General features: G+C 48.1%; 1 protein-coding gene across 1 annotated transcript in view; it reads right to left on the bottom strand.

Moving 5' to 3' along the window:
• ORMDL3 (ORMDL sphingolipid biosynthesis regulator 3) overlaps positions 1 to 20,397 on the bottom strand; it is a 124,135-nt gene that overhangs the window by 89,956 nt on the left and 13,782 nt on the right. The window lies entirely within an intron of this gene.

Here is a 20,397-nt window from a genome sequence, read left to right as displayed (position 1 = left end):
CCACAGTGAGTCCGCGCCAAACGTTCTGGACAGAGCGATCCGGGGACGCGCCAGCTGTGGCGGAGCTTACTGGCGGGGGCGGGGTCGCTGCCCAGCCTAGTGCCTAGAGCGGACTGTGGGGTGGGCATCCGGATTATGCAACGCACTGCTCTGCAAAAAGGAAGGCTATGCTGCAGCTTCTCTCCGATGCCAGGGAGCATGCCAGCTGGGACGCAGCTTCCCCAAACCTTAGCAAGCAAGCGAGGGGCAACATGCCAACTGGGACACAGCTTCCTCAGCAATCCGGGTGCAGGCCATCTGTAACAAATAACTTGAGAACTAAACATTCTAAACTAAAGCGCCTGCGTGCCTCTGGGTTATGTGCGCTATACAAATGACAAATAAAGAAATAAACGTAGGCTGCTAAGCAATCGGGGGACATGTCAGTTGTGGCACAATTTGGACAGCAATTGTCCGGTGCCGCACAATGAGGGCACCCCATGTAACTAAAGGGCACAGCCCAGGACAGGGTGGGTCTAGCTTTCGGAGAGTAAGAGGCAAGGCACGCTTAGACAGTGAAGCCAAGCCTTCACAGGAGCCTGTGTTTTGCATCAAAACTGTAACACGATGACCACTCAAAAAAGGGGAAGGGGGTGGGGGGTGGCACGCAAGCAATCCACGAGACAGCCAGGCTTTCCTCCGGACACAAAGAGCTTGAGGTTAAAAGGGTGTAGAGCTGGACCTCGGTGCAAATAAGGGCCAAGACACCGGCCCTTTGGGAGGACACGAGATGGTATGTTAGGTTATTGGAATTCCTACCAAACAACATGGGCACTGCCATGGTCTCCGGGTGCCCTGGAGGCTGTGAAAGAGTGGGCAGGGGGTTTGGTTAGTCAGAAAGCAAGAACGCATGCGCAATTGCTGTGCGGTGGCAGCAATCAGCAACTCCCGGGCCGTGAGCACAGATTTCAACACCTCAAGCACCGCGTTGAACGTGCCAAGCGTCGCAAGACCAGCTTTTAGGACGTGCTCCCAAAGACACTACAGTACAAACAGGCCCTCGGCCGCAAAGGGAGGGGAAGGGCGGGCGCTCTGCAAGGTGGCTCTCCATCTCACTGTTCTTGTAACATGTCCAGAGGGCACTCGTGTCAGGACTCCAGGGGGAGCAACATCCGCGGACGCTCCCAGCGGATAATTGCTCATGATTAGAGGGTCATCCCCGTCTCTAAAATAAAACCGAGGGGGGGTCCATTGCCGGTTTGTGGATCCTCCCCCACTTCTACGGAAGCAGCTCTGATCTACCCCAGACGTCAAACCTTTCCATCCCAGAGGTGGACCCATTCGCAGTGTAAAAGGGTCACACCAGCATGACAGATGGCCACCACTCCTCAACTTCAGTGACCAACGCCCATCTCATCCACTTAGGGGGCGCCCCAGAAGAGAACCCCCCTACAGCAATACAATGAAGTGGACATCGGACCTTCTGGCTCACTCATTCTGCCTTGGCAGCTGAAGAGGAAACTCACAGCGAAAGGAACCCAAAGTGTCACTCACGCTGTCCATTCATCGAGCTGCCGAAGGCTTCAATGGGAAAGCACTTCCCGCTGCAGTTGACGTGAGTGTCTGTCTCAGCACCGCACGCTCATCACCCCCGTCACTGGCCTCTGCAGGAATTCCTTTCTCTTATGCACGCCTGGCACAACCACGCTCCATTCACCCAAAGTGCCTTTCCGGAGCTTTTCACAGTAAAGCCATAAGCACAGGCAAAGCTTTTCCGGCTGGTCTTGTTCCAACAAAGTCACTGCAGATTAATTCGCCGAATTAACTTCTCAGGGCCTACCCCATTAGACTTCGAATTGCCAGCCCATTCCACACTTTTGGCGCGACAGTGATTTACACTCTGAAGACTGGGGCTGTGTATACCCCTGACCTGCAGTGTAAAATCAAACCGAACAAAAGAAAATAATCGTGTCCTTCACACAGGACGGCCACCTAATCAAACCCTCGGGTACAATTGGGGGGAAAAGTCGAGTGGGACCCAGTGAAGGATGAATCGGTCATCAGCGGACACCGGTTATGGCGCTTCCCTGAGGAAGATTGGGGCGGTCCATGCATTGCAGAATGACTAGAAGCAGCCCGAACGCCAAACTCTCGAGTAGCCGATGCCAGGAGGGGGTGGAAAACACCCACCTACACCTCTGAAAGATGGGGACAGGAAGAGTTCCCAAGCTCTGTTACAATCATCTTCAAGCATCAACGGTGCGACTTGCCCTGGGAACGCTCCTAAAACGCGCGCCATTTCCCAGCACTGCGCAGGGCAGCTCGTGGCCCAACGCTCCTAAAACGCGCGCCATTTCCCAGCACTCTGCAGTCTAGCTCGTGGCCCAACACTCCTAAACCGAGCGCCATTTCCCAGCACTGCGCAGGGCAGCTAGTGGCCCAACGCTCCTAAAACGAGCGCCATTTCCCAGCACCGTGCAACGCTCCTAAAACGAGCGCCATTTCCCAGCACTGTGAAGATCAGCTCGTGGCTCAAAGCTCCTAAAACGAGTGCCATTTCCCAGCACTGCGCATTCCAGTTCGTGGCCCAACGCTCCTAAAACGAGCGCCATTTCCCAGCACTGCACAGGGCAGCTCGTTGCCCAACGCTCCTAAAACGAGCGCCATTTCCTAGCACTGCGCAGGGCCGCTCGTGGCCCAACGCCCCTAAAACGAGCGCCATTTCCCAGCACTGTGCGGTCCAGCTCGTGGCCCAACGCTCCTAAAACGAGTGCCATTTCCCAGCACTGCGCATTCCAGTTCGTGGCCCAACGCTCCTAAAACGAGCGCCATTTCCCAGCACTGCACAGGGCAGCTCGTTGCCCAACGCTCCTAAAACGAGCGCCATTTCCCAGCACTGCGCAGGGCAGCTCGTGGCCCAACGCTCCTAAAACGCGCGCCATTTCCCAGCACTCTGCAGTCTAGCTCGTGGCCCAACACTCCTAAACCGAGCGCCATTTCCCAGCACTGCGCAGGGCAGCTAGTGGCCCAACGCTCCTAAAACGAGCGCCATTTCCCAGCACCGTGCAACGCTCCTAAAACGAGCGCCATTTCCCAGCACTGTGAAGATCAGCTCGTGGCTCAAAGCTCCTAAAACGAGTGCCATTTCCCAGCACTGCGCATTCCAGTTCGTGGCCCAACGCTCCTAAAACGAGCGCCATTTCCCAGCACTGCACAGGGCAGCTCGTTGCCCAACGCTCCTAAAACGAGCGCCATTTCCTAGCACTGCGCAGGGCCGCTCGTGGCCCAACGCCCCTAAAACGAGCGCCATTTCCCAGCACTGTGCGGTCCAGCTCGTGGCCCAACGCTCCTAAAACGAGCGCCATTTCCCAACACTGTGCGGTCCAGCTCGTGGCCGAACGCTCCTAAAAGGAGCTCCATTTCTCAGCACTGCGCAGGTCAGCTCTAGACTCAACGCTCTTAAAACGAGCTTCATTTCCCAGCACTGCGCAGGTGAGCTTTTGGCCCAACACAGAGCCTTGGACGGTGCATTCCCTTTGCAGCAGCAACGCACGGAAAACGTCACAGGTTATTTTTTTTTTTTTTTTACAGTCCCCATTGCTATTTGACATTAATAAAATGCTGCATTTATAAAGAATTCGTTATTGGTGTCGTTTTGTTGAGTTGTGAATTGGAAAAACAATATTAACAAATTCAAGAAAAGTATCATGGGTACAGACAATTCTCTAGTTCGACTTTGTGCTAAGACTCCCACAGCAGCTTCTAAGAGCTAAGAAACTTAAACATTCAGAGAGATTGGGAGAGCCTGTGACAACATGCTGCAGGGATAAGGAAAATACTGTTTTTTTACTACAGATCCAAAAAACATACCTTGATCAAAGGCAAGTATAGTTGCTGCTTCAATGTCTGTGTTAGGGGCGGTGGGAGCCTTCAGCAGTGTCTAGTCCTAGAACCATTGCTCCAGGTGAGATTTTAAGGTGGGCGTATTTTACTCCCTATTTTTGAAGGTTGGGAGTAAAATGTTTTTTTAGGGAGTAAAAACATGATGGAAGCATTTTATTAACAAGTAAATATATGTTCAATTGCAAAACAGACATTTCTGTGAGGAATAATGCTTTGCACCAAGTTAATCATGCACATTAAAAGAGAACTTTGACCTCTGCCATAATTCTAGTAGTGTCTTCCTGTGGTACTACACAAACCACTGGTCCAAACACATGTATGCATCTGTTTCGGGGGGAAAGCAGGGGCACAAGCTCCTATGTGTTCATTTCCCATTTTATATTGTGAGTATTTTTGCCGATACACCTCTTCTCTGTAGGGCTGTCCTGAACAACCTGTGGCTCTACAAAAGACTTGGAGTACGACTCCCATGACCCATCAGCATTGACTATGCTGGCTAGGACTGTTGCGATTTGGATTCTAAAACATATGGAGAGCCAAATGTTGCAGACCCCTACCACAGAGGATCCAGATCAGGGGAAGAGGGGGTGGGGAGGTGCATACTTGCAAGCATTGCTGTGCACAGGAGATCAGATGGGTTACGTGGAGCCTCAGACCTAATGAGGGGTTGGGTTTCTACAACCATCGGTGGCCAAAGCAATACGATGGTTACCATGACACGGAAGGAGAGGCCTTATGTGTACAGTATACCTTGTGGAAAACCTGCAGAAGACATACTAGGTGCAAAGAGGACCTTTTTTTTTTTACCAAGCTAAGCACTGTCCCTACTGTTCAAAATATGACAAACCCTGTCAGTGTAAAGCAAGAGAGCAGGACTAGAGGCGACAATGCAGATCAGGAATCCTGACTCAATGCAACTCTGTGCTCTCCAAGCTGGCCCTGCAAGGCTAAAGAAGGGCAAGAAGCAGGCACTTCCTGAAGCAACAGTGACGAGAGACAAGAGAGGCAATGCGCCTGCCAGCATCCTCATCCACAGGTCCACTACTGAGGGCTATGCCCACCACCAAATGAAGGGGTGGCTGCGAGAAAGGGGAGCAGGAGGACTAGGCAGTGGGTCAAGATTCAGAACCCTATGGACTAGGGCCCACCACACACAGGAGCTCCGTGGACTGACTTGGCGGTAAGGTCAGAGTGTGGCTTCCCAGGTAAGTCATCCCAGCTCATGAGTAACACATGTATGAAAGCCTGGCCACCCCATTTGCACAAGGTGCGGATATCTAACTACCCATCTTTCTGATAATGTAATACAAATGGTGGGCCTCCAGGAGAGAAACCGTGGGGCATCCAGGCTCACTTTGTTTGTGGGCAATGATTGTGACATAATTTCTAACTGGCATGACAACTGACCTACACATGCACCCTTTAAACCGGGCACAAAGATCAAAAACGCCCAGCCATCTTCTCTGAAGCCGCCCCAACTTCACTTTCTGGAGATGGGCGTGGCAGTCACCACATTTAAGGGATTTGCATATGGCTGCCGACTAGGGTGGCCCGTACCATGCTTTACATCCTCAGTCAGCACAACATTTTTGTCAAAACACTTTTCTTTTTGGAGCAGGCAGTTTTGCTCTCCATTAGAAGCATGGGGCTACAAGCCTCGTATTTCAAAGCGTTATTACCTAAAAAGCCAACCCTGGCTGAAAGTGGCACACATGAAATGTCCCTCTGTGGAGCGGTGACCATACAGATTCCGTTATATATTGAGGACATGGAGTTTCCATCTGAAGCACTTGTCTAATGGTAGACAGGGCAGGCCTACAGCAGATTTTCAAGCAATTTTAAAGTGGCGCATGACCAGCAGGTTAATGTAACAGGAACTAGGGACAAAAGGAATGAGACCAAACAGCCCCTACCCTAAAGGATAAGGGGTGTATTAGCCAGTTTTATTCCCTAAAAATAGGCAAATGCTCCCCCAAAATACAAATGGTGAGTAAAAATGCTGCCAACAAAAAAATAAGAAATAGACACTTGTGCCCCTTGCGTAGATATGTTTGGACCAATAGTGCACATAGTGCCACAGGAAGAATGTACCGTTATACCCGGTAAACATACACCTGTCTGTCTGCCTGAAGTAAACATACACCTGTCTGCCTGCCTGGAGTAAACATACACCTGTCTGCCTGCCTGGAGTAAACATACACCTGTCTGCCTGCAGTAAACATACACCGGTCTTCCTGCCTGAAGTAAACATACACCTGTCTTCCTGCCTGAAGTAAACATACACCTGTCTGAAGTAAACATACACCTGTCTTCCTGCCTGAAGTAAACATACACCTGTCTGCCTGCCTGGAGTAAACATACACCTGTCTGTCTGCCTGCCTGGAGTAAACATACACCTGTCTGAAGTAAACATACACCTGCCTTCCTGCCTGAAGTAAACATACACCTGTCTGTCTGCCTGAAGTAAACATACACCTGTCTGCCTGCCAGAAGTAAACATACACCTGTCTTCCTGCCTGAAGTAAACATAAACCTGTCTGAAGTAAACATATACCTGTCTTCCTGCCTGAAGTAAACATACACCTGTCTGCCTGCCTGAAGTAAACATACACCTGTCTTCCTGCCTGGAGTAAACATACACCTGTCTGCCTGCCTGGAGTAAACATACACCTGTCTGCCTGCCTGGAGTAAACATACACCTGTCTGCCTGCCTGGAGTAAACATACACCTGTCTGAAGTAAACATACACCTGTCTTCCTGCCTGAAGTAAACATACACCTGTCTGAAGTAAACATACACCTGCTGCCTGCCTGAAGTAAACATACACCTGTCTGAAGTAAACATAAACCTGTCTTCCTGCCTGAAGTAAACATACACCTGTCTGCAGTAAACATATACCTGTCTGCAGTAAACATATACCTGTCTGCCTGCCTGAAGTAAACATACACCTTTTAACGTGCATGAATAACTAGTTGCAAAGAAAAAACGATCACAAAAACATGTCTGTTTTCGAGTTAAAACATCTTTATTTGCTCATATAGTCTCACTGGGAATTGGCCTTACATTTTGACTCCCTAAAAAATAATGTACTCCTAAAATTAAAAAAACGGAGTAAAATGCAGCCCCATCCAGTTGCAAAATTTGACTTCACGAATAAGAGGTGCATACAGGAGTGCACACCCAGCAGCATCGGTCTGGTGGAGGTACTGGGAAAAAAAATGCAAACGAATGTTTGCTTGGTCAGGTCGTGGAGCGCGCATTCAGGGAGACATTATAAATAGCTCACAGATAGTTCAAGGGTCGTTGAGCAACCATTCCTTGACCATGCAGCAGAGCAACGCTAGGCTTCCACCAGCGGTTTTTTTCGAAACCTGGTGAACCTCCAGTGCTGTAGGACCTCTGGGTAGATGCCGTCAAGGTCTGCCCAGGGAAGCTATTGGTGCTAAGTCCCAGATCTGATTAGACCTCCTGCCACTACTGACCCCTATCTAATCTGTACAGTTGTGTTTCTTTTCTTTTTATCTGATGTTAAGTGTACTTGTTCCTCAAATTTATGTGTACTTTATAATCGTCTGTAACCTCTTGCTTAACTAACTGTAATTACGCCGTGATACCTTAGGGTCTGGGCGTACAATAAATGCAATACATTAAAAAATAAGTACACTGATGATGAAAGGGAGGCGGCACTTTTGAATTGTTTGGGCACTGAAGGACTGAGCGTATCCAGACATTTGCCAGGTGAGGAAGTGCGCATCCCCGGCAGTGGTGAAGGAGAACCTGTGGCGAGTTTGTATGAGGCCGCCTTGAAGTTGGAAGGGCGTTTTGGGAAAAGACCCAATGTAGTATTGGAGCGATATCACTTCTTCTCCAGGGCACAGGGTGCCGGGGAGTCGATTGATTTGTATGTTACAGCCCTAAGCACCCTCATATCAACTTTCAAATTCACTGGTGTACTAAGAGGAGTATATCAAATAACAGGTGATGATGAAAACAATCGATGCTAAAGAAAGAGAGATTATGGATTGACAGGGACCCCCCCCCCCCCAGATTGCAAGGGCCATTGAAGAGTCCTGTCCCAGTGTGCAAGGGATCATGGTGAAGGCCAACAAAAATGTCTCAAGGGGAGTCTGTGCAAGCAGTGTTAGTAACCAAGAAAGTTAGTGGAGAGGCAAAGGCTAGGGTTGAATAGGCGGATTACCATGCAAACAAGAACACCAGAGGACCACGTGGTGCTGCCGGGAGACAAGGGTGTAGAAGATGTGGATGGACGGGTCACTCCATTGGTGCCAAGGAGTGTCCTTGCTGGGGTGTGGAATGCAGGAAGTGCAAGACCAAGGGGCATTATGCCAGGATGTGCAAGTTGAATGGTCAGGGTGGCAGTATGCAAGGAAGAGAAGTTGTCAGGGTGGTGGAGCCTGAAGGAGATGCTGATGCGGCATATCTGAACAGTGTGGCGCGTGAAGGGGTTCCGTTACATGTTGAAGGGGCTGCCAAGAAAGGGTAGTGGGAAATTTTAACTGTAAATGGAGTGCAAATTGAAATGTTAGAAGATTCTGGCTCACCATACACTATGATCTCGCCAGAACTGTACAAGAAAAGTTATGGAAAGGATGTGTGAACCCTCAAAGTCCCCCGATATCAACCCCAGTGCCTATGGGCAAGTACCAATAAAGGTTCTGGGATATGAATGGGCTCGAATAGAATTCACAGGACGCAGTACAGAAGGAAAGTTGTATGTGGTGCACACAGGTGAGAGTGTGCTGGGATGGGACAAGCAAGCTGCTTTGAAAATAGAAATACGCCCTGGTAAGCCTGTTCCTGTGTTGTGTGTGGAGGATGGGGAACAAATGCATCCAAAGGGCAGTGTATCAGCTGATTATTTGAGGCATGGCTACCACACTGTTTTTTCATACAAGCTGGGTATGTTATTTGGGGCTTTTCTCATAAGATTGTACTGAAGAGACAGGCAGTGCCGAAGGCCCATAAAGTCAGAAAGGTACCGGTGTCGGCCAGAGAAGGGTTAAAATGTGAACTCTCTAAGCTTATACAGGCAGGGATAATAGAGGAGATCGAGTCCTCAGAGTGGTTGTCGCCTATGGTATTAGCACGCAAACAGGATGGCGGCCTCAGGACGTGTGTGTTGACGTCAGGGAGCTCAATATGAGCATCTGGGTGGATCAATATACGTTGCCTAATACAAATGAACTTTTGGTAACTATAAGGCAAGCTGCATGGTTTTCCACATTTGACTTATCATCGGCATACCATCAGATAAACGTGCACGAATATTCTCGTCCCCTCACATAATTTGTCACGCCATTTGGGGCATACAGATTTTTTAGGATACCATTTGGTTTTGCGTCTGCCATTTTCCAGCGCTTGATGCAGGCCTTATTTGGGGAAGTCCGTGGAGTGAGCTACTTCCAAGACGATATTCTGGTCTAGGGTAAGCATCGGATGGAACAGGACGAAAGGGTTCTTCGGGTAATGCAGATTCTGCAGGAAAGTGGTTTGACTGTGAAATTGGCAAAATGTCAGGTGGTTGTTCCCTGTGCTACTTATCTAGGACATACATTGGATGTGAATGGCATAAAACCTAGGGAAGATTTGGTTAAGGTGATGAGGGAGGCACCATCGCAGGTGAATAAGGTTGTTCCTGGGAATGACTGAGCACTACGTAAAATTCATTCCATCCTATGGAGAAAAGACCATGTACACGCAGGCATTATTGAAGAACAATGTCAAGTTTGAGTGGTCAGAGCATTGTCCGGAGAAATTCTTTCAATTGAAGAAGAATTTGGATATGGCTCCATCATTGAGTTAGTTTGATCCAAAGAGTAAGACCGTGCTCTCTGTGGATGGGAGCGATGTTAGCCTAGGAGCAGTGTTGGAACACTGGCAGGGCATCGGATTCAGACCGATCGCGTTTGTGTCTAGAGTTTTCAGAGATGTAGAGTGGTGTTATGCAGTGATCGAGAGGGAGGCTTTAGCGGCTTCTTGGGCATCCAGACATTTCATGACATTTTGGTGGGTATTCCGTATGTGATTCGAACAAATCACAAACCCCTCACATATGTATTGACTACGAAAGGCATGGGGTCCATGTCTCCTAGGTTAGCAAAGTAGATGGTAGCTCTACAAGGGTTTAATTTCAGAGTGGAATACATTGCCAGTTCGAGGAATGTGGTGGCGTACTGTTTGTCCCGGTTGCCCAGGATCACTCTGGGTGAGGAGCTGGTGAGCAAGAGGAATATCCAAGTTGCCTGAATTCTTCCTGCAACTGACAAGAGTGAAGGGGAGAGAGAGTGTGTGGAAAATGTGGAATTGGCCTGGATCAAGCATGGTCTGCGAGTCGGCTGGGAGAACGTGAATATTAAAGAGGAAGGGAAGGCCTACGTGCATATCTTGTGTGAGTTGGAAGAGGGGCTGTGGGGCATCACAAGAGGTGATAAGTTAATTCCGCCTCTCATGCTTGAGTTGGTGCACAAAGGCCATTTGGGCATGTCTTTGACAAAAAGGAGACTGTGAGAGTTCTACTGGTGGCTGGGAATGGATTAAGAAGTGGAGGCTGTTGCAAAGGAGTGTGTGGCGTGTTCCGTGAGTGATAAATGCAAGGTGTTGCACCAGCAGCCCATTTATCCTGTAGAGATTCCGGGCAAAGTGTGGTAAAAATTGCCATTGAACATTATGGGCCCCATGGATGGTCTTGGTGGAGAATTGAGATTTGTGGTGGTTTTAGTGAATTACTCCTCGCGGTGGGTGGAGGCTACTGCATTGGAAACAATGACAACTGAGAACATTATAAAGTTTAAGAGCAAGGTGTTTGAGAGGGAAGGTGTGCCGGCTGGTATTGTCACTGACAATGGAGTTCGGTTTGTTTCACTTTGCATGCAGAAGTTTTTGAGGAGCCTCTGAATCAGGCATCACAGGAAATCCATATACAATCCATCGGCCAACGGGTTGGTTGAGAGGATGAATAGGTTTGTGAAAAGAGCAATTCAATTGGCTGTTGCTAATGGATCGGAGTGGTGTCGGAAGCGTTGGCAGCTTATGGACGTACTCTGTCATCTTTCACAGGTCGCTCACCATTTGAGCTCATTAGGTATAGGAAAGTTGGTTCAAGATTGAGAACAGCTGCTCTTGGCGGTGGAGTCCTCACCAAAGTCAATAGATCAGAGGTGTTGGAGAGAGTATGTGTCCAGCATGAGAGAGTAAGGTTGCAGCAAGTAAACTGGAAGCCTGTAGTTGTAAATGTGGGTGATTGCACGAGAAAAACCCAAGGTTGTTTGTACCCAAAGGTGGAAGTGTGTATATGTAACCACAGACGGTTGTGATGGTGAGCACCGGATACGTGGTCCTGGATGATGGGTCGCGGTGGAACAAGAGGAGAATTGTGGTGGAAAGATGAGATCCTAGAGTGTCGGTGCCGGGCGACTCATCCGGTTTTACTTTGGGCCTAATTCGGGTCCCATTTCGAGACGGTCTGCTGTGGCTGTACAAGTGTGTGAATGTGCAGGTGAGGAGGAAGCTTGAGTGGAGAGGAGGCTGTCGTAGCTGGGGTGGAGTGCACAAACCGAGGAGGTGATGAGGGGGAGTCGGTTGTCAGCTCGGGGGAGGGACCTGTCAGTAATGGCTACGTTCCGAGAATCAGTTTGTCTCCAGCCAAGTTGAGAGACTTTGTTTGGCGGGGTCTAGGCAAGTGATCCTGTTGCAATCATCTATATGTAGCCCGCTATGGTTTGCAAGGAATTTGTGCATATTGTTATTTTTGCAATGTTTCAAGCTGGATGCGCCAACATTTTGTTTTATGGCAATGTTTCATGCTAGATATGACAACATTTTGTTTTATCCTTGTTCCCTAATCTACCCTTTTTACGTGTCTCCATTTTCCTTGTGTGTTTCCTATACTTCTGTTGCATCATCAAGGGGGTTGGGGGGGTTGTAATGGAACTCTGGCATGTCTACTAGTGTCCAGGGTTCCACGTTCTTTTAAGTTTGATGTGGCTTTGTGGCTGGGCGGACAGCGGTCTGTTTTCTGTGGAATAAACTCGGTTGAGGGCTAGTAAGGTATCGGAGAAGATGAATACTCCTTATAGATATAAGGGGTCCATTTGAATGAAAGAAGGCAGTGAGGTTTTTGATGTTGATGGGAAGTAGAAGCCCCAGAAGTGTGAGGGGTGCACAGGGCAGGCAAGGGACTGACAGATCTAAGAGGGTGCAAGATCATGAGTTCATGGAGGAGAGGAGGAGGAAATGGAGGCCACCAAGTATGAGGTGGAAAGTCAATAAATCAATTTGCAGACAAGTTACAGCAATCTGAAAAGCATAGGCAGGTTGTGCATGGAGATCCACCCAGCGCAGAAGTGGCATTTGTATTTGTAAGATAATTTGGGGCATACCTATGCCAGAAATGCCACACGTAGGATACAGTACAGATAGCGGGGGCAGTCCCTAAACGTTTTTTTTTTTTTTTTACAAGTTGCAGTGATTGTATATTATAGGGCAAGCAAACTGGTAAAGGGCAAAGGAAAGGGACATACACGGAGGAACAATTGCAAGAGAACACACATAAATGATTGACATTTAGGCCAGAGGATGATACTTGATTAGCTGTAGTCTTCATCTATCCATACGTACTAATCACTTTTGGGTAAGGAGGTATAGTCAAATAGGGGTTGGGGGAAATTAATGGGGCTGAAGGCGCAAGGGGACATTGCACCAGATGCTGGTGGTGAAGGAGAGAATTTTGTCAAGGATAGCAAAAGTAGTGGAGAGGGCAGTCCAGGAGGTGATGGAAGCAGTGTTCAAGGTGACTAAGGATCAGGAAGGAGGCAGAGGAGAGATATAGTAGAATCCGAAGTGAGGAGGAAGGGGTACATTTTCTGGATGTTAAGGTGAGGGATCCTAGCAGAAGTTCTGGTACAGATGAAGTGTTGGCGATTTAGATTGCATGCCTTGGACTAGGGTCCGGACAGACTAAGGAGAAAAGAAAGAGTTGATGGAAGACAACAAGGTTACACCTAGTGACGAAAACAGAAGGTTCGGAGGTGGAGGTCAATGGTCAAGTAGGAAGAAGGAGAAGATGATTTGGGTATCACCAGCAAAGAGGTGATAAGAGAACCAAAAGTAGGATATTAGTTTGCCATGGGAGTGGGTGTGAATAGCATCAACCAGCAAGGTAGGCGGCAATCCAGGATCAGGCAGTGTCATGGATTCTGAGGTTAGGAGAACACTGGGGAAACATCACAGACGATCAGAATAAAAGAAAGTGGGGTCAGTGCACTTTCAGAAGAGGGATGACTGCAAAACCCAGAATGTACAGGGTTGCAGGGACTGTTATTCTGAATATAGCTATGGATGCTGTTGAGGACTTCTTCGTCAGTGTTAGGAAAGATTTCAATCTAGTGCAATTTTCCCTCCATTTATGGATCCCCAAACATTTTTGTTTTGTTCGGCTATCCTAGCCTTCAGCTGAACTCCCCTGGGCTTGTAAGTACTGGCAAACTAAGTTTTCCTTAGTCTTTGACTATGTTGCCATTTCCTGGTAAGTTTGTAACAGCGCACAATGTACCTTCCAGTACAGTGCGCTGAGGTCCCTTTTTGTTTTATGGCCCTAGACACCGTCGAAGGATGTTTTGGCGATTGTACAAGTGTGCATGGGACGAGCTGGTGGCAGCAGTTACTTTTTATAATGTTTTACTTCTTTTTATTGGGTTAAACCGCATTTGCCGCGTTTGGGTCAAGACTGTGGCCAGGACCGAAAATGGGCAAGCCACAAAATCTTTTGTCCGTTGCCTTCACCCAGGTCGAGTAAGCAGGGTTTTCCTTCTTTGGGCATTCAGCCTCCCGTGAAAACCGATCTCTTTCGCAGGCTTCTGCCTGTTACGTATGTGTGCCCAGGAAGAGAGCTGGAACTGTCTAGTTCCAATCCACACTGCTGGTGCCAGGGTGTCTGAAGTGCCTGAATGACAGACTACCATGGGCCATGATTGGTCCACGTCTGGGATGCCTGCTAGAGAGCAGATCTTCTATTGGAAGTCCTTGATTTTGCCACAAAGCTAATCTTGGATAAGAGAAGGGGCTCTGCAGCCATTCCAGGTCGATCACCCGTGTTCTCAACAAACTACAGAAGGAGCCAAGTCTCCTACACAAAGAAACATACTTGTAATACCACCAGAGACGCTTTGGGAGGTTTTGGCACCCTTTGCCCTCGGCTGTGCCGTCGGGCCCCCTGCTTTCTTCCTCAATCAAGAAGGCCTGCCTAGGCGCTTTGCCCCTTTGGAGTAGTGGGAACAACTACTCTTGGCGCTGTTGGGTGTCCTGACCCACGTTTGAGCTATCATGCTGCAACATTTGGTGCTGTGGGCTTAGAAAATCCAAGATGGCCAAAAAGCCCACAAGTGCGCCAGAATCCAGGAGAACCACGCAGTTTGTGCGCACACCCAAAATGGTTACCTAACTTGCCACCCACTAGTGTAAAGAAAGGTCTTTGTTAACAAAATCCACTGTTACTGATGTCAAAAAGTTGCTGAAATCGTGACTCATTGGACCACTTTAAAGATTCAACCCTTTTGTGGGGTTCCACATAACCATTTTACTGTAAGGAGCCCCATCAAAACAATGTTAAGCAAGGATTTACTACCATGTAAGAACCGTTCCTGTTTAGAATGCATTAATCCAAGAAAGATCCCAAAATTGCATGCAGTACCAACAAAATCCTCAAGGCGGCGCTAGCGGTCTAAACTCTGACAGGAGAACTGAGTGCAGTTGCTGACAAAGGGATTTGACTCAGCTGACTTCAAAGGCTGCATTTTAATTAAAAATTAGCCACATGCTGTTCCCAGAGGCCTGAAGCCTGGGAAACCCTCTCACCTCCAGAGCTTCACCCCAGGAGTTAGAATCTCACATGACCTCTTGATTGATAGAAGGCAGACTGGCTGGGAGCCTCCTGGAGACCACACAATAGGCTCTTGCAATTGAATAGGATATGTTGATTTTGACTGTTTCCTGTCAACAAAGGCCTGCCTGCCAGAAGACACATGTGACTGACCCACCCAAGTCTTGGAGGCGGACTCCAACACTCTGAGAACTGAATTGAAAGCAAAATATATATTTTACAGAAACACTGATAACTCTTTGTAATCAAATGACAGAAATGTATAACTTTGAGAGCCTTAATTTAAAAAATGTACCTTCAATTCAAGCCCAAACTCCAATTTGTGTGATGTTCTGGGGGCAAACTAGCAGTTAAGAGGGTATTACTTAAAATGTATGCATGTTAAAAATCTGACACTTCATCACTTAATGTCCATACTCCTTGCGCACATGTGTGTAAATTTGGGTTAATGTCCGATATTACGAAACCAGTTAAAAAGTGAAATATGTTGCCATTTCTGAATGCAAGCTCCCAGGAAGAGCAGAGTTGGAACAGGGGATACCTCCTGTGATATGTGATGGGTGCATGTAATTTTAAACAAATGTGTACCTGTGCAAATATGTCTTTTGGGTCAAAATATAGATTGTGTGTAATTTGACAGGGGTGGGTTCTCTGTACCATAAACAGACCTCATCATGATGACACTTCATTTCATTCCCCCAATCAAGGGGAAGCGGATGAAGTGGCCAATGACAAGTGGAGAGGGGTAGAGCCTAGTGATGCTGCACACACGCCCATTTTCAAAACACATAAAAGCAGACAGTCAGGACAGATAGGGACATTCAATTCCATCTGCTGCGGGACGCTCTGCCGGGAAAATCCAGACTTCAAATCCATCAATCTCTAGAGAAAGCTGTGCAGAAAGATCCAGACTTCAAATCCATCAATCTCCAGAATCCAGAGAGAGAGAGAGCTGACCCAGATCACTGTGAAGTGCCGAGACCAGACCAGAGTCCAGTCTAAAACCTGACCAGATCCGTGGCGAGGCCCATTCTAATTCAAGAATATAGTGTGAGTACCTAGCAAGACTGTGCAGAACCAATCTCTTAGTTAAAATAATCTAATGCAAGCTATTTTAACTGGAGTAAAGCTGTCACCTGTCATTTGTAAAGCTGTCACCTGTCATTTTCTAGTTGCAAGTGTCACTTGTCTTTTTCAACTTTGAAATTTCAAATCTGAAAAACAACCTTTATTTAATCGCTCATATCTCCGTGACCGTTTGTCCTAGAGACTTGCAGTAACTTTCCTCTGAAATCTGGGAATCGTGGCTTTTCTACGAACCTAGAACCGCATGCCTACCCCCTATAGTTTTGCTGCAATCGCGAGAAACGCACTCGCGAATTTGCCGCGATTTGCAAATTTCTCAACGTGTGAAAACAGCAGTTTTCTTGCTTTCAGTTGCCAACAATTCGTTTAACCTGCTAGTTACTCCTAGATCCTTGCTAAAGTGAGCCTGAACTCATCCCAAGTATATTTCACTCACCCTGAACCTCCTAAAGGGAATTAAAACCATTTTTAGCATATTTTTCACTTCATTGCCAGCACATATAAAAGCATTGTAGCATATTTTTCACTTCATTGCCAGCACATGTAAAAGCATTTTGGGGCCTGTGTTTAAAACTCCGATCTGTAATCTAAGCTTGCTGGGGTGAACTGAATTACATTTGATTGCATTTCTGAGAACTGTGTTCTTTCCTTCCATTTCCTTGCATTGCATAAAGGGGGGGAGGGGATTACCAGAGAAAAGTGATTACATTGTTTTGTTGAAATCATATTGAGTACTTTCTGTATTGCATTTTCATTCAACATTACATCCATCTGAACTTATATAAAGTATTCTCTACCACCTTATTCTTCTGTTCCTATTCACAAGTGTGCTAGTGCCAGACTATCCATTATTGATTACTGATCAGATTGTGATACCCAATTATTAATTTATTATAATATGTGATATATATCTATATTGTTCAAATTCTCAAATAAACCTTTTAAATTGCAAAACAGAACCACTTCTTGGCTCAGTGGGGTCAGGGGGATTCAAAGAGAGGGGTGTTATATAGGGGTAGTCATCCAGAACGCATGAACTGGACAAAGATATATTAATAAGGGTTTCCATTCAGTATCCCAGACTAGGCATTGACTTAGCTGTAGTGTTGAATTGAATCAGATTGGACTCCATACTGCAGAGCCAGAAAAAGCTGGAGCAACAGATCCATTTCAACAGGGCATGCACAGAGCAGGTAGCCACCCTGCAAATCCAACTAGACAGAGAGAAAGAGGAGAGCAATAAACTGATCCTGAAAGACCTGGATACCCAGGCAGAGTTTGATCAGGGTCGCCAGAAAGCTGGTGCCTTCCAAAGGCAAAGGGACGACCTGGCGTCACAAATTCAAGCTCTTGGTCAGGAAAGGGACACCTTAGGCCAGGAAGTCTGCCACTTAAGGAGAAAAATGGAAGAAAATCACCTGGCCCACCAGGGACTGGGTGACCTCCAAAAAGAACACCAGGACTTGCTAGAGCACACCAGGAGGGTGGAGGAGGCTCTGGCAAGACAGGAGCAGGCCAATAGGGACACAGCTCAGGAGGTAACCCTCCTGCAGCAAAGACTGGCCCAGTGCTCCAGGACCAATCAGGAAACGCAGAGAGAGAATGAGGCTCTCTGCCAGCACAATGATAGACTCCAACAACAGGTAGCGATGCAGGAGAGACTGATAGAGTCTAATAAGGCCTTAACTGAGGAACTGAAGGCGCAGGCTCTTGCATTGCAACAGGGAGCAGGGGCGGATAGAGATGAGGTTCGCTGGGAAAGAGAAACTCCTGAGCATAACCCCAGGAGCCCTAGTACCAGAGGCCTTTATTTCTCTCAGTCCCTGGACTCTGCCACCCCTATGTCCCCTGGCGCACATGAGCACAGGGCCACAGGGATGGCAGATTACTATCCAGCCAGAAGCATGGGGCTCATAGGCCAGTACCACCCAGGAATGGAGGGGCGGGCATCCGGGTATGGGCACCCAAGCACAGTGCAATTTAGTGGGGAACCCCAGGAGAGTAGGCCCATTAAGGGCATCCTGAAAACCTCTGCCCAGTTAGGTCAGTGGGGGGGTACCCATCAAATCCTGGCAGCAAAGAGGAATCTGAAGACTCCTCTGAACGGTACAGGACACAGGAGACCAGGTCCCCACATTCTGCCAGCCATTCCCAGGCTCGCAGAATCCGGGAAAACCTGGAAGATCAGACAGGAACCTCTGGGAGCAGTGCCTCTGAGTCAGAGGATGAATAGACCAGGGTTACCCAGACCAAAAAGGCCAATAAGGCAAAAAGGGCCTTGCTTAAGGACCCATTGAAGCAGATTAAGGCAATCAGGAGCGTCATCATGCCTTATCATAAGAACGCCAAGTATTCTGTTTGGGGGCACTTAGAGTTGTTTGAGCAAATGATGGAGACTTTCCATTTGAAGGACAGCCAAAGCTGTATTCAATATGTAAAGTGGACCTTCTCCCCGGAATACTCCAGTTTCTTTGCGGGGCTGGAGGACCAAAATCATTTAAGATGGTCCACCTATAAGGCGGCCATCTTGAAACATTTTTCTACTCATAGAAATCCTCAAGAGGCTCGCAAGGCAGCCTACAATTTACAATGTGGGGAGAATCAGGCCCCACAAGAATTTGTGCAGGAGTTAAAGCGTGCTTTTGCACAGACCACAAGAAGGGTGCGCACGGATAGCAGAGAATTTATTAATACGTTTTCCATGCCTTGCCCAAATACATAATGACCCAGCTCGTCAGGGATTTTCACGAGAAAAGATCTTTAGACTGGGTCATTGAACAGGCGACCCGGATCTATGAGGTGCAGAAGCCAATAGAAAATAAAAATAATGCGCCCAAAAACCCCAAAGCCAACAACACCCCTGCTGCTGCCAAGGTGGCAGAGGTAAAGGTCACCCCCGTTTTAGAGTTGGAGATGGGGGGGCCTAAAAACCTACCTGCACCTAATAATGCTAGGCCCAGAAGGTCCTCGGGCCAGTCACAAACAGGGAGTCCAGGAGGTAGTCCCACAAATGGGGTCTCTCGCTCTCCTGATTATGTAAGTCCCCGTTACAAGGGAAATCGACCCATCCTGGGTTATGTGTGGACTCCCCCAGCCCAAGGGGAGGGATCCAGCCAAGCACCTAACCCAGGGAACTTCCCTCCCAACTTCTCACAGGAGGGCAGAAACTCACCAAACCCTGGGCAGAACTTCTTCCCCAGGTATCCACCCAACTTCCAGCCCCAAAATCCTCCACCCTTCTTTCCCCAATTCCCTGAGCCCAGACAACCGAATCCGGGAGAGGGGGGGAGGCCAAGGGTGGAGGGGTATCCAAATCTTCCCAACCAGGGGTACTACCAAAGAAGGGATAGCTACCCTTCCCGGGATCAGCCCAGTGGAGAAAACAGGGCCCCGTATCAGCCTGAGCGGGTTTCTCAGTTAGAGCGCCAGTGTAACGCTCACCTGATTCCCGTAGAGGCGCCGGTCTTGACTGGGCGTATACCGTATCTTCAAAGGTGATGTGTAACACACGGCTGGCTCTTTGGGCTGGACCTCTGTGCACTGTATGTCTGGCTCGAAGGGTAAGATGTCTGCAGATAGAAAATGTGGGATTAATGAACTGAGTTATTGAATGTCTCTCTCTTCTTCCCTTTCTCTTCTCCTGTAGAACCCCAAAGGTTAACGCTCTCACCTTAGGTAAGTGAACGCCGTGCTCTCCATCTGCCTCGAGGCAGGGTGCTGTAACCAGTTTCTTCACTGGATAAGGGGAGCAGGCCTCTTGACTTCAGAGGACTGCTGTCCGTCGTTTACTGCACGAACGGTAAGTTTCGAGTAATTCTAATGTCTTTAAAGTCTTTAGTAATGATGTCTCTTGTTTTGCAGGGTTCCGGCGATGGCGGATGGCAGGCTGAAGTGAGTTGAAGATGGAGCCCGTGTGATGAATAGAAGCGCCTGGAAGCACGTAAGTAAGCGCTTGTTGCCTGCTTCACGATGCACTCTAACTGTCTTTTTATTTTGCAGGTACAAGTTCGGGGCGGCTGCAGGGTGCCGGAATACCCACTGGGTTAGATGTGGAAAGGAGTAATGGCACGTGAGTATTAAAGTTCCCCAATGTCTTTAAACGCACCTTGTTTAGTCTTTCAGATGCGGGATTCAGCGCCGAAGGCCTCCGGAGCGCACAAAGAGTAGGTAAGCCTTTGTCTTTCAGATGCCGGAATGCAGCGCGAGGCGTTGGTGACAGCCGATGGACCAGGTAAGTAAAGAGCTGTCACTGAAGACCGTAATGCTAACCTGTTCTTTCTTGTCTTTATAGGTGTTGCTGAAGACTGGATTCAGAATGGTAAGCCTTTTTCCTTAGGCCCCGGATCAGATGCAGAAGACACGATGAGCGTTCTGCTGCTGAGGATGCAGAATAACGCAAAGCAAGATTCATCCATCGGGTGTGGTTTAAATAGCCTCCTGTAGTGCTTAGGCGTCTCCTTCCACAGCCACGCCTAAGAAAAGAGTTCCTGCTTTCCAGAAGAGTTCCAGTGTTCTGAATCTAGGGAGTGGCT

This window comes from Ambystoma mexicanum, chromosome 13 (assembly GCF_040938575.1).
Source record: "Ambystoma mexicanum isolate Mex_15411 chromosome 13, UKY_AmexF1_1, whole genome shotgun sequence".
NCBI classification, from domain to species: domain Eukaryota; kingdom Metazoa; phylum Chordata; class Amphibia; order Caudata; family Ambystomatidae; genus Ambystoma; species Ambystoma mexicanum.
The sequence above is the reverse complement of the archived record's forward strand: the minus strand, read 5'-3'. Positions and strand labels throughout refer to the sequence as shown.